Raw genomic sequence first — 15976 nt, forward strand, 5'->3', positions numbered from 1 at the left:
GCTTCTTCAGTGAGTGTTTCCGACTATAGGTTTACGACCACGTGGTCTAGGTATCCACGATCTTCCGCCAGCAATGGCCAATAACGTGCGACTAGACATAGCAAGTAGTTTCTCGTTAGAGGGCGCCAAAAATAGGACTTTAGATCTTTTGTCTTTCTGCAATTCTATTGTTTCACTCACTCACTGTCGCGTTTACATGTGTGTTGTGCTCTGATGATGCTGAGTTGAAAATCAGCGAAATATTAGCGTTAATAAAACATCCTTGTTGATAAAAGTGTTTGTGGTGTTGTTAATACCGTGAAAAATAAGTCGTGAATAACCAGCAACGCCTAAGCTTATCTGTTAGAATTATAATTTCAAAATTATTTTTATTTTTCAACATAATCTCCCTTAAAACTAATACATTTTTTTCCGTGATGCTCCAGTGCCATTATCCTGTCCCTGTAGTGGCTCTCGATAATATCTACAAAATACCCCTATACAACTGCAATCATCTCTTGATTTGAAGAAAAACGCTGACCAGCGAGGAAGAGTTTTAGTTTTGGGAAGAGATAGAAGTCAGAGGGAGTCAAATCTGGGGAACAGGGTGGATGTTCCAACAATTCATAGTGCAGATCCCTTAATAGCCAAATCACCTTTGTGGGCATGTGCATTGTCCAGATGAAAGATGATTTTTTTTTTCTGCAAACCGGGTCTTTTCTCACGATTTTTTTTGTCTAGTCTGGTTAAAAGATCAGAATAATATTCCCTGGTTACTGTTTTAACCTTTTCAAGATAATTAATAAACAAAATTCCTTTAGCATCCCAAACCACAGATTCCATGACCTTTCCTGCTGATGGAACCAACTTTCTTCTTTGGCGCTGAACAGTCAGCTTCTGTCCACTGTTTTGACTGCTGTTTGGATTCTGGTGTGTAATGGCGAATCCAAGTGTCATCCATAGTAATACATAGACTCACAAAATAAGTTTTATTCTTGTTAAACTGCTCCAAGCACTGTTCAGAGATTTTCATGAGTGCATTTTTGATCTGCTGTGAGCAGGCACGGCACCCATCTTGCACAAAGCTTTTTCATTTGCAATTCTTCATGCAAAATTAATCTACACGTTCTTTTGAAATGCCTACAGTCTTAGCAATTTCATGCACTTTGACTCGGTGGTCATCTAATACCATATCATGCTTGATAAATGATTTCTGGTGGTGTTACACTTTTTGGATGTCCTTCACTTGTCTTGAAGGCTGGTACGGCCATGTTTAAATTCGGCAGTCCATTTCTTGTCAAATGGAATGTGAAAACAACACTATTGTCCTCTTCCACCAGCACTGGAATGAAAGGAACAAGTTCCTGACTGAGCAGGGCAACAGTATCACTGCCCAGTGTCCAACATAGTAGTATCTGCAGAAAGGGGAGGAAGAGATTTTCTTGCATTTTAAGAGCCTAAAGCCATGTGAAGTATTGATTAAAATTTTGACTTTGTATATTTCATCAATCTTGTAATTATTATATTCAATAATCAATGCCTATGTAAACTAACTGCCTTAATAGAGGGAAACCCAGTTTAATTAATCTGGTTGATTTTTTGCACATAAGATTGCAAAAAATCTTTATCTGGGGTATGCAATTTGATACTGCTTTTCTCATGACCAATTCTTATGCACTCCTGACATCTTATCCCATGCACCTGCAGTAATTCTTTTTTCAAGTTAGTACTCACGTTTTTATGTCATTATCATCAGCTAGGTGATTGTAAATAACCTAGAGGAATGCATGAGTAAAACTAGTGTTGGAATACAGAAATTTGACATCTAGTTGAAGTGAAAATGTTATGAAATTCCATTTGACAAGAAATATTTTTGTTTTGCATTCTTATTTTTACCAACTGCATTAGCACACTAATATTTGTGCATGAAATATCTACTAATAATATCCACTAAATAGAGAAATGACTTCACATTAAGTTGGCTTTGTATCCCATAATGCATGATACACTCTGTTCTTAAGAATGTGTAATGTCATCCACTATAATAATGTTACTACTGAGTTAGACAAGGAAAGTGGATACACCACGAGACTTTTAGATTTTGCTAAGGCTTTTGACATAATACAGCATATATATATATATATATATATGCTGTATTATGTTATGATGGTGCCCCCTAGCAGGCAATGTTGGTATTCTTGGGCGATTGGGCTGAAGGTCTTCTGATGTAGGTTTCCCAAATTTGGGGAAGTCTCATGCAACCAAATTTGTTGAGGTTTCTTAGGGCTGAGGCTGATTCCATGAAAAGCCTTTCGTATTTGAATTTACTACGGTGTAGTATTGTAGCTTTCTTCCACCGTATTCTATGGCGGGTGGTATCCCATGCATGGTCTGCAAGACCAGAGTGGCTGTATTGGTGAAAATGAATGTAGTCCTTGGATTCTGAAATTCTGATATTAGCTGTCCTGCCATAGAATACGGTGGAAGAAAGCCACAATACTACAGGTATGGTGATGGATTTAGAGTAATCCTTGTTGTTGAGGGGGGTTATTGGTTTCAATATTTTTTGGATTTTTTTGGGAGGGGTAGCCAGTGTTGGTTGTTTAAGTGTGTTAGGAAGGAGAGGAGTGCATCAAAGCCATGTGGCCAAATAGCGAACACATCATCAACATAGCGAAGCCATATGGTTGGTTTTTGTGGGGCAAAGTTTGAGGCTTTCTCTTCAAAAGTCTCCATATAAAAGTTGGTCAAGGGTGGGGAGAGTGGAGAACCCATATCTGTCCCCTCTATTTGTTTGTAAAATTTTCCTTGACAAACAAAATAGCCTGAGTTCATTGTGAACTGAAATAGGGCTGTGATATCGGGAGGAAATTTAGATTGGATTAGCTCTAAGGATTCTTTGAGTGGGACATTTGTGAATAAGGAGGAGACATCAAAACTGACCATTACGTCAGTGTGTTTGAGTGTAAGGTCTTCTATGCTGGCTTTGAAGTGGGCCGAGTTTTTTATGTGTGAAGGTGTATTGCTAGTATAGCGTATGAGAGCTTTGGCCAAATGTTTAGCTAGTTTGTATGTGGGGGAATCAATGCCATCCACAATGGGATATGATGGCACATTTTCCTTATGTGTTTGTGGGAGTCCATAATACGGGGGGGGGGGGATATGGAGTTAAATGGTTTTAATTTGTTAGTTACTTCTACAGGCCAAAAAGTGACCGTCTTAAGGAGCCTGTGGAGTTTTCTAATTTGTGAGTTGGTGGGATTGTACTCAATCGGGTGGTAAGTAGCCTGATCTAACAATAGAGATTTGGTTAAGCAATACTGTGGCGTTCACTTAAGGGAATGACACAGTATTGCTTAATCAAAAGGATTACAGTGGTGTTCCCTTTATTAGCTTTGGTGATTATTATTTCCTTGTTTTTCTTTAATTCTAGTAGAGATTTAATTTCCTTACTGGGCATGTTAGTTTTTGGTGGTTTTGCTTTGGTCAGAACACAAGCCACATCCAGTCTAATATCGTTGGTGACGTGGTTTGGAAGGTGTCGTATCCTGTATTCAATTCGTATCATAATATCTTCAGCGGGTATTCTTCTGGGCGCAATGGCGAAGTTGTGACTGCAAGAGAACATCGAGTGCTTCAGGTTTCATACTAACTAACAAAAGGTTGACTGCCGTTTCGGTAGGAAGTTGTGGTTTCGAGTGTGAGTTCTTTTTTAAATTTTCAAATTTTTTGATGTTCGATCTCGTACTTTTTTAAATTCTTTCTCCACAGCAGTGCATGAGATGTCATATAGAATAGACCAAATTTCGTGGCTTAAGGTGCTTGAAAGGTCATCGAAGATGACCTTTCAAACACCTTAAGATTAAAATTGTCTGCCTTAATAGAGGGAAACCCAGTTTAATTAATCTGATTGATCTTTTGTACATAAGATTGCAAAAAAAGTACAAAAAATCTTTATCTGGGGTATGCAATTTGATACTGCTTTTCTCATGACCAATTCGTATGCACTCCTGACATCTTATCCCATGCACCTGCAGTAATTCTTTTTTCAAGTTAGTACTGATGTTTTTATGTCATTACCATCAGCTAGGTGATTGTAAATAACCTAGAGGAATGCATGAGTAAAACTAGTGTTGGAATACAGAAATTTGACATCTAGTTGAAGTGAAAATGTTATTATGAAATTCCATTTGACAAGAAATATTTTTGTTTTGCATTCTTATTTTTACCAACTGCTTTAGCACACTAGCATTTGTGCATGAAATATCTACTAATAATATCCACTAAATAGAGAAATGACTTCACATTAAGTTGGCCTTGTATCCCATAATGCATGATACGCTCTGTTCTTAAGAATGTGTAATGTCATCCACTATAATAATGTTACTACTAAGTTAGACAAGGAAAGTGGATACACCACGAGACTTTTAGATTTCGCTAAGCCTTTTGACATAATACAGCATATATATATATATATATGCTGTATTATGTCCTGATGGTTCCCCCTAGTGGGCAATGTTGGTATTCTTGGACAATTAAGTTGAAGGTCTTCTGATGTAGGTTTCCCAAATTTGGGGCAGTCTCATGCAACCAAATTTGTTGAGGTTTCTTAGGGCTGAGGCTGATTCCATGAAAAGCCTTTCGTATTTGAATTTACTACGGTGTAGTATTGTGGCTTTCTTCCACCGTATTCTATGGCGGGTATCCAGCGGATGGTCTGCAAGACCAGAGTGGCTGTATTGGTGAAACCGGATGTAGTCCTTGTGTTCCGAAATTCTGATATTGGCTGTCCTGCCTGTTTGCCAAAGTAGGACAGCTTACATCTGCAAGGGACCTGGTATATACCAGGTGTCTATTGGGGGGGGTCTTTTGTAGAGCGGATAAGGGATGTCAATTTTTTATATGATCTGTAACAAGAAGTTAAGTCATATTTGTTTAGGATTTTTTCCCAGGCGTCTCGGATATAGGGTGTGGTGATGGATTTAGAGTAATCCTTGTTGTGAGGGGGGGAGGGGGTTGTGGTTTATTGGTTTCAATATTTTTTGGATTTTTTTTTTGGGAGGGGGGTAGCCATTGGTCGAGAAAATGTTGAGAATGTGGTTTAGTTCTGTGGTTATGGCATTGTCATTTGAACAGATAAGTTTAGCCCTGTTATGTAGTGTCTTAATGACTCCATATTGTTGCGAGGGGGGTTGTTGGTGAATGTATCTGCCTGTATGGGTGGGTTTTCTATAGACTGAGAAAACCAAGATTCCATCAGGCTGGCGGGTGACTAGTGTGTGTGTCTAAGAAAGGAAAGCAGTTGTTTTTTTCTTCTTCAAAGCCTTAAACTTTGCCCCACAAAAACCAACCATATGGCTTCGCTATGTTGATGATGTGTTCGCTATTTGGCCACATGGCTCTGATGCACTCCTCTCCTTCCTAACACACTTAAACAACCAACACCCTAGAATCAAATTCACCCTGGAAGAAGAAAAAACTGCCTTCCTTTCTTAGACACACTAGTCACCCACCAGCCTGAATGGAACCTTGGTTTTCTCAGTCTATAGAAAACCCACCCATACAGTCAGATACATTCACCAACAATCTCCCCCCTCCCGCAATAATATGGAGTCATTAAGACACTACACTAGCCACTAGCCCACGCGGTTAGCCTAGTGGCTTTGCACTTCGCAACCATATGCCTGGGGAAGGAGTGTCCTAGGTTCAATTCCCGTCCACAACGTGAGGAGCTTAAGGATCTTCCTCAGCCATAGCCAAGTTAGCCGGTCTTGGGTGTGGGCAGCAGGGTTTTTTCCGCCAGTTTATCTGGGGTTTTTCATCCCGCAAGCAGGCAAACCGGCCCCGTGAACACACAGGTTACAGTCATAAATACTTACGGCAAGGAAGGCAACGGGAAACCACCTTGCTCATAATCATCTCTCCCTAGAATGGTAGCATATAGCTACCCTCCCACGGCCGTATGGCAGATGGGAACCAGAAGAAGACGACACTACACAACAGGGCGAAACTTATCTGTTCAAATGACAATGCCTTAACCACAGAACTAAACCACATTCTCAACACTTTCTCAGCCAATGACAACCCCCCCCCAAAAAAAAAATCCAAAAAATATTGAAACCAATCCCCCCACACACACACACACAACAAGGATTTCTCTAAATCCATCACCATACCCTATATCCGAGGCACCTTGGAAAAAATTGGAAAAATCCTAAACAAACATGACTTAACTTCTTGTTACAGACCATATAAAAAAATTGGCATCCCTTATCCGCTCTACTAAAGACCAACCTCCTCCCCCCTAGACCTACTTGGTGTATACCAGGTCTCTTGCAGCTGTAAGCTGTCCTACTTTGGCCAAACTAATATCAGAATTTCAGAACACAAGGACTACATCCGGTTTCACCAATACAGCCACTCTGTTTTGCAGACCATGCGCTGGATATCCGCCATAGAATACAGTGGAAGAAAACCACGATACTACACCGTAGTAAATTCAAATACGAAAGGCTTTTCATGGAATCAGCCTCAGCCCTAAGAACAATTGAAACCTCAACAAATTTGGTTGCATGAGACTGCCCCAAATTTGGGAAACCTACATCAGAAGACCTTCAGCCCAATCGCCCAAGAATACCAACATTGCCTGCTAGGGGACACCATCAGGACTTTTAGGAGAAAGGATAGCTTCCTGCTTCATCCTCATTTACTGTTTGTTGTGCTTGTGTGCACGTGTCTTGTTTTTAAGTTCCTGTGAAAATGGCAACGTGACGTTGCCAAAATATTGGAAGTGTATTCAAATTTATTTTAATGTATATCCTAGTAAACATTGTAATTTCTTTAAGCTATTTTGTAAAAATGCATAACCAATGTGTAAGCCTTTCCACGAGAATAATACAGCATGGAATATGGAATACTGGATAAATTGGAGAATATGGATTATAAACTATTGGCATGGATAAGAGGATGGCTGATTGAACTGCCTTAGTTGCTGAAGCCATACATGCAAACAACAATAAATTTCAATGGTAATCGGGAACCTGCTCTACTTCGTGGTAGGTATACCCTCTTTTGACCTTTATTGAGTATATTATTATTGTATGGTAATCTCCATGGAGTCTGAAGACTCATTGCATAAGACACAATTTATCCCCACAATCTGTTATGCCTCTCCTTGAACCCATTAACAGACAAAGCGCTAACAACTGAACTCTGGCAACCAATTCCATTCATTCACAGCTCTCTAAGTGAAAAATCTAGTCCTCACCCCTTACTAATCTTATAGCTAATGGATACACCATGATACTTTTAGATTTTGCTAAGGCTTTTGACATAAAGGTACATGGAATACTGGATAAATTGGAGAAAATATTGATTATAAACTTATAGCTAATGCTGAAACATTTCCCCTGTATCAATCCTATAAAACCCTTAAAGTAATTTAAATATTTCTCTCATATCCCCTCTTTCATGTCTTTTTGACCAACTTCTGCATTTCACACACCTCAATCTATCCTCATAGGGAACATTCCACAGACCACTTACCATCTTGGTTGCTCACCTCTGAATCTTCTCCATCACTTCCTCATCCCAAGAAACCCAGGAGACCAGACCTGAGCATAATAATCCAGATGTAGATCTACCAAGTCCTCTTTATAACAACTTACCTATTTCTACTTGTTAGTGATAGTGTATGTTTTTTAATAGCCAATAATCTTAAAAGCTACTTAGCAATATGTCCTCTAAACTTCAACTTTCTGTCTACCACCACACCTAAATCCCTAGCTTCATCTCTTTCCTGCAGTACAGTTCTTATCCATATAACTGGTGCCATATCCATTCCCACTTTGTTTTAATTTGCATAACAGATTCCATTTGGTATTTGATCAATTGCTTTTGTAAAATCCAGCAGAATCAGTGTGAAGCCATTTCCCTTATCCAACTCTGTTGTTAATCTATTATAAAAAGTTAGTAAATTACTAAAGCATGATCGACCCTTCACAAAGCCATGTTTCCCCTCATACAGTGTCATATTTTTATCCACAAATCTTGAATTCTCTTTTTTGACCAATTTTTCTAGTTTTACCACCACACCTAAGATATTGATTGGTCTATAGTTAGAACCTCCCTAATGTGAGGGGGTTATTTTGCCCTCTTTCCGCTCCATTGGAACTCTATCAGAGCTAAGACTTAAATTAAAGAGTCTAGTCAGAAGCATCACCAGTTCCGTTCCACATTCTCACAAAACCCAAACTGATATCTCATCTAACCCCAAAGCTGTATTTACATTGGGATTCTGAAATATCTCATGAACCTCCAATTCATCCCTCTGTTCCCACATTAGTGCCTGTCATATATGTTAAAACAGTAACCTCACTTGGATGATATACAATCAAAATGGTCACTCAGTAACTCAACTGAGTTACTGAGTGACCATTTTATCTGCTTCTGTTTCCTTGTGACATCATCACTCATTAAGGTTAATCTTCCATAGTCATTCTTCTTCTTACTTGCCACATAACAAAAGAACTCTTTTGGATTTCCTTTGGCTTGGTCAGCTAGATTCTTCTTGTAATCTGATTTTGTCTTCCTTGCCATGCATGTCATCTTTCTTGCCTGGGCCTTATACTGTTCATGAGTTTTCTGGTCACCTTTCTCCTTATATACTCTCCACAACATTTTCTTCTTGCTCATGAAGCTCATGCTTGATGTAAATCCTACCTGATTAACCCTCCTTACCTTACCTTGGGTATACAATTTAATTTAATATTACTTCCTTTTAATGTTCCTTAACTAACTCAACTATAATTTGGTCAAAAATTCTCAAGGATTGCAATTGAGTGATCTAATAAAGATCTTTCTCTCCCACATTACTCTGAATCCACATGTTCTCTGCTTTGGTAGACAGTGCTCTGATAAACACTGGCAAGCAAAAACTTACCATGTGCCTAAACTCTGCTCTATTCTTAGGATGATTATTATCTGGATAACTTTTATGGAGGCCAGATCAGTAGGTGTTAGATATGTGAAGATACTGAGAGCAAACTGAATGGCAAAAGTCATATTTTCATATACAAGTAACAAAATAGCATATCACCATATTATTATACTCTTCTGTATTAGAGCTATAGTAAATTTTTCTGTTGAAAGAAAATAAATTATGCTTGACAAGAAATTATATTTTTGTTTTTATCTTTATTTTACATAAGTCCAAGTATCTCCACTAATCTAGCACTCACTGATGAAACTTCAATAAATGCTAAAACGAGTCTCAGCATTTTGAGAAACGGGCAGATTGATGGGAAATAAGTTACTTTCTCTCTCTCTCTCTCTCTGTCTGTCTGTCTACTGCACCATTAAGTTGCTTTGTTTTAAAGCTATTATTATGTTACACCTCACACTTCCAAGAACTCACCTTGGAAGAGCATTCTACACCACACAACTCATTATCTTACTACTCAGTCCTCCAAGTCCACACTATCCCACTATCTACACATTATGCCATCTGCCACTCACTAATATTATTTCTGTCTCTGTTATTTGCAGTATTTTCTAACCACTTTGTCTGTTTGTGGAATTAAAAAAACCTTGCTACATCTAATTAAATTGGGAAATCCATCTTCAATTGAAAAAGCCCACATAAAGATTCCTCTTGTCTCAAGAAAACTTTTTTTTGCTCATGCTTGGATAAAATAAGAATATAATTTATTGTATATTATTATTATTGTTTTATTTTTTCCCAGTGGGGGGAAAACTTTTCATAATGAATTTATGAATATAAATAATAAATACATCAATATTTATTATTTTTACTTGTTCTAAAGATTGGTGGCATTGACTTTTTTTTTTTTTTTAAGACAAAGTTAAGTTTTATCTGTTTTGTATTTAAGGACATTTAGTTTAGGATTGGACCATTTCTGAATTTTTAAAAAGTCTCTCACTAACAATCATATTAGTTTTGTTATGGTAATCTATCTTGTTGATGGCAACGTATTGTTTCCTTTATCTGTTTTCTTATAATGTTTTGAGTTTATTTATTTATTTAAATAACAAACTTTAATGGTTTATTAACAACAGAAGTAAAACATTTATTATTTTCCATTCTGGTAATATAGGCTTTATTCCTAGAAGGATAACAATTGATGAAGTGTTAGTGAGTGAAGAGGATGTATTCCAAATACTGAGTACACTAAATGTCAATGGGGGGGGGGGTGCACTAGATGGAATTTCACATGTTTTAAGGGAGTGTGCTATGACTTTGCCATTAACTTGGCTGTTTAATGAAAGTCTTGCAATGGGTCAGGTTCCTGGAGAGTGAAAGGAAGATAAGATATTGCATAAAGGTGGTGTGGTGGTGGTAGAATGGAAGTATAAAACTATAGGCCTGTTTGTATTGGTAAGAACTCATATACAGAATTGGATAGATGAGGGTAATATTATTTATATAGTCCAGCATAGATTTGTTAAAGGGTACCCTTATTTTAGTAATCTGGTTACCTTTTACAATAGAGTAACAATAGCAGTGGATGGGCATAAGATATACATTGTCATTTTTTTGGATTTCTCCAAGACATTTGACAGGGTGCCACATGACACATAGATTTTTAAGTTGCATCATATGGGTTTTGGATATCAGGTTAGTGGATTGGGTTGGCGATTGGTTCTCTAATAGATATCAGAGTTGTATATGGGGGAGCAGTATCAGAGTGTAAGATGGTTACAAGTGGAGTTCCACAGGGTTCAGTCCTGGGACCATTGCTGTTCAATCTTTATGTCACTGATATTGTCAGAGGATTACAGGGAGATGTTCAGTTGTTTGCAGATGATGTGAAACTTGGGAGAGTTATTAGTAATAGTGCTGATGCTGGAAAGGTGGGAAAATGAATGGGGATCAGTTTAATGCAGCTAAATGTGAGATTTTAAAATTTACGATCCATAGATGAGATGCTTCATATTCACTTGGTGGAGTTATACTGGAAGCCCAATGAAGCAAGGGATCTTGGGATGATTTTCATAGAGATTTGAAGTTTCTGAGGACATGTTGCAAAGGTTTTGAAGACAGAGAATTGCAGCAATGTTGAGGAGACTATTGACCACAAGCGATAAAAGTGTGCTATCCCATTGTACAAAGCTTTGATCAGACCACATCTGGATTTCTGTGCTCAGATTTGATCACGGGATTTGAAAGGGATGAAGTAACCTTGAAAAAGGTGCAGAGACAGATAACAAAAATGATGTTAGGACTGTACAATGCTGACTATGAGGATGGACTGAGGGCCTGAGGTCTGCAGAGTTTGGTGGATAGGAGACAAAGGAAGGGGAATATGATCGAGACATTTAAGCTGTTGAAGGGTTATTATCATATTGACATTGAGGATATTTTTGATATGGTAGAATGAGGGAAAGGAGCAGGGACAAGGGGCCATCCCTAGAAGTTGCAAAAGGAGGTGGTGAGTAAAACGGTAAGAAGTAAGTTTTTTTTGCATGGAGAATTGTAGAAGCATGGAATGCATTGCCTGAGAGGGTGGTGAATGTGCAGACTGTGGATGATTTTAAGGAATGGTATGATAGATTTTGTGTTGACCTCCCACAGTGTGTCTTGTGACTCCATGGAAGTCAGAAAAATAATAATAATCCAATATTTCACCTAACAGTAACCGAGGTATTTTCAAGGATAAAATAACAAAGTAAACAAACTAATTAGAACTTCAGCAAAATGGAGAGAACACCAAAATTATATAGTTATAAATTGATATGGACAAAGTTGATTAACAGATCATGTGCTTGACACCCTATATATAATTTGATGGTGAAAAATTTACTTTAAAAAGACTTTGCTTCAGAATTGATAGATTATTCTGGAAATCTCCTATGTTTAAAAAAAAAAAAAAAAAAAAAACATTCTTCCTAACCTAAAGAGATATCAATGTAAAAAAATTCCAAACATCTGGGAGACTGGGTGCAGTCAGAGCTACATTTGACTGTACCTAGAGGGCATAGCCAAAATATTTAAATGCATGCTTGATATTTTGTTTTTTTTCATTCAAATTACATTTTATTATTATTATTATTGTTATGAAACTTTCATGGTTTCTACATTCGGGTTTGAAATAATGCTGGATTTAATATCCACTTGATTTATATAATTATTATTATTACAGGCAACTCCAAGGAGTCCTTACACTCATCGAGTGGAGGTTCTAAACATCATATCAAGATCTATCCAACATTTGCACAGTATCGGTTATACTTTGCTTTGAACTCATTCACAGTCATGACACCCCACAACAGACTCTAGCAACCTATTCAACTCATTCACCACTCTCCAAGCAAAAAAAACCTAGTTCTAACACCCTTGCTAACTCACTCTTACTTGGATGGGCCCTAGTTCTCCCACCACAACACCTGTTCTGAAAAATTTCCTCTGAATTAATCTGTAAAAATCTCTCAGTAATTTATCATATTATAATAATCGTATCACCCCCCCCCCCTTTTCTGCCTATCAACCTGTTCTCATAAGGTTCATTCCATAGACCTGCTACCACCTTGGTCACTCGCCTCTGGATCCTCTCCACCTCCTCCTCATCACCAAGAAACCCTAGCAACCAGATCTGCATGCAGTAGTCGAAATAGTATGTTATCAAGGGTTGATAAAGAGGAACAGTAACCTGCTTATCTCTGCTCATCAAGGTATTCTTCAGTAACCAAGTGATCTGATGAGCCGCTTTAGCCACTTTTGCTATGTGTCCCCTAAACTTTAACTCCCTATCACTAACACTTCCAAGTCTCTGGCTTTGTCAGTTTCCTGGAGTACAGTTCCACCAATGTGGTATACAACTAGTAATCTTTTCACCCCCAAAATGCATAACCTTACACTTTGCCATATTAAACTGACATCCATTCTCCTTTGCCCAGACTACCAATCTATTCAAATCATCCTGCAGAATTTTGACATCATGTGTATTCACTATTGCTCTACCCAACTTTGCATCATCAGCAAATAACTGAACAGTTCCTCTTAGATCCTTTCCTATATCATTAATGAACAAATTAAATAGCAGTGGTCCAAGAACAGAACCCTGCGGCACACCACTAGTAACAGGCCTGCTTTTGGACTCCACTCCTGAATAAACTACTCTCCGATATCTCTCCATCAACCACCCTCCTATCCATCTCACCAACCCTATATCCATTCCTATGTGCTGTAGTTTACTTATTAGACTTCTAGTATTCCATGTGGTATTCTGTCAAGGGCCTTTGCAAAGTCCAGCAGTAAACCCATTACCCTTATCCAATTCAGTCGTCACTGTATTATAAAATGTGAGCAAGTTACTGAGACATCTTCCTTCACTCTTCACAAAACCATGTTGCCCCCTCCCCATATAGTATCCCATTTCCATCTATCCATTCCTGTATTTTGCTCTTCACCAACTTCTCCAATACGCGGACAAAGACTCCTGATATGCTGATCGGTCAGTAATTTGCTGCATCAGTCTTGGAGCCTCCTTTATGCAATGGAATTATTTTCCCCTGTCCCCCCCCCCTTGGGACTAATCCAGAGCTCGGAATTAGATTAAACAATATGATCAAGGGCACTGACAATTCCCTCACTGCTTCATGTAAAACTCAAGCTGGTATACCATTCAGCCCCACAGCTATATTCACATTAAGGTTCTGTAATATGCTATGCATCTCCATTTCATTTACCTCAGTTCCCGTATAAGCCTTTGGCTCTCTCATTCCTGCAATACCACCACCTCGGTGATATACTCTTGCAAAGTGTTCACTTAGTAATTCGACTGATTCATTTACCTCCCTACCATTGGAATTCCTTAAAATCATTCTGCCGTATATATTCTTTTTTTATTTGCAGCATATTGAAACTAATTGGAATTCTCTTTAGCCTGCATTGCTAACTTTCTTTCATAATCTGCTTTTAAACATACAAACTTATTGTTTTAATACTGACCATATTGTAATGCGTACAAACATCTTACATTCTTTGCCTACCAGTTTCGCTTGTAGGCAAAGAATGTAAGATTTCTAGCTTTTTCACGGAAAAGCATAAAAAAACTAGTAAATGCACATTAAATGGAACATAAAAACTTTGTAAACAATCTAGTAGCTAAGGTTACGTTACATTATGTTACGTTCACGTGACAGAGACTGAAAGGACTTATTGTTCTTATTCATTATCACGCATGCATGTTTGTCGTAAATGCGTAATGTGATTACCGGCTAGCTGTAGTTCAGATGGATTTAGAGAGAAGATCAGGTTTTTCCATGAACTGTTCAGAATAGCACCCTGATTTCTGTTGAGGTTTCTGCTGGTTATTAACACTATTGTGGCTTCCTTGACTAAACAATGTCCATAGTCGTCATCCAAATATGGCATGGAGCTGTTTTTGCCACTCTGTCGTGTGGTTAGATGTACAGAAATGATGTGCTAAGCTGAAAGAAATACTTCTGTCACGTGAATGTGTAACCTTAGCTACTAGATTGTTTACAATGTTTTTATGTTAGCTTTTCCATCAATGCCTTAAAAAAGCTAGACAGTTTGCTAGCGAAACTGGTAGGCAAAGAATGTAAGATATTTGTACGCATTACAATATGGTCAGTATTAAAACAATAAGTTTGTATGTTTAATTTTCAAATGACCAAATATGTTTAATTTAAACAGTTTAATAATCTGCTTTTGCCTTTCTTACCACACTAGTTACCCTTCTGGCCTGTGCTTTGTACTATTCATGTGCCTGCAGGTCACCTTTCTCCTTAAATTCCCTCCACAATTGTTTCTTTTTTTGCAGCTTCAGCTTGATGATGATATTGATCCATTTAACTCCCACTTGATTTACTCTCCTGACTCTATGTATGCAGTCGGCTATTACTTCCCTCAAATACTCCTTTACCACTTCCCATGCACAATCAACATTTATCCCTTGCAGTTTTACATGCCATGGCACTAATCCAAGCAATCTCCCAAGCTTGTCATACTTACCAGCCCTGTAATTCAACATATACTCCATCTTAACTGAAACATTTAGCCACCTCCCAGGTCAAGACCATATGATCATTCACACCAGTTGGTTGCAACGTGGTCATATTCATTATATGGTTTATCTTCTTATCTTTATCCTTGAAAATGCCTTGCTTACTGTTAGGTGAAATACTGGATTAAAATATTTAATCTTTTAAATTAAAAGAAAAATCAATAAACCATTAAAGTTTTTTTTTATTAATATGTATAACCAGCACATAAACTTAAATAAGTGTATCAACAATGTATATTTTGAGAAGAATGCTATCATCATGTAATGTGCAATTTTTATCCCCCATTAGGAGTTATTCTCTTGCATATAATATTCAAAATTCTGGATGGGTATTTATATGTATTTAGTTAAATATATTGAGTTGTTTCATTTTGTATCATTTTCAACAGTTTATAAAGTATTCCTAGTTTCTTAGACACTTGTGTAACACTGATGTTGTGCATTTAATTTAATAGCTAATGGTCTTTGTGAGTGTAACATTTTGTGTTCAACTTGAGAAATCATATATGAAATGCTATGAAATGGCTTAATAAATAAGTACATGCCATTAACAATGATTTAGGCACATTATATTGGAAAAGGGATGATAATAAATACAGCATAACATTTATTGGCCACATGAATGTTCTTCAGTTAGTTTACCATTAGGTAACACATCAGAATTACTTAATGGTAAACTAATGGGAGAGGGGGGGGGGGAGACTAAAGGTTAGGCAATACTAAATTTTAAAAAATCATATCATGAACTAGGTAAATACTAGTAGGAGGGGAAAAAATTAATCTGTGGACTTCTTAATAGGCCCTCATAAAAATTTGTTTATTATTGTATATTGAACTATCACGATGAGGATTTCGTCATAGCATCTTCCATCCAAGGATTGATTAAGTTCCTGATTAGGAGGTATTTAATGAAGCTGGCTTGCCATTATTATCTTGTAACCCTTAGG

General features: G+C 37.5%; 1 protein-coding gene across 1 annotated transcript in view; it reads left to right on the plus strand.

Moving 5' to 3' along the window:
• LOC150101563 (ERO1-like protein alpha) overlaps positions 1 to 15976 on the plus strand; it is a 223326-nt gene that overhangs the window by 181619 nt on the left and 25731 nt on the right. The gene's annotated exons all lie outside the window — the stretch shown is intronic.

Source organism: Typopeltis vanoorti, chromosome 11 (assembly GCF_054136105.1).
Source record: "Typopeltis vanoorti isolate ZY-2024b chromosome 11, IOZ_Tvanoo_1.0, whole genome shotgun sequence".
In the NCBI taxonomy this organism is placed as follows: Eukaryota; Metazoa; Arthropoda; class Arachnida; order Uropygi; family Thelyphonidae; genus Typopeltis; species Typopeltis vanoorti.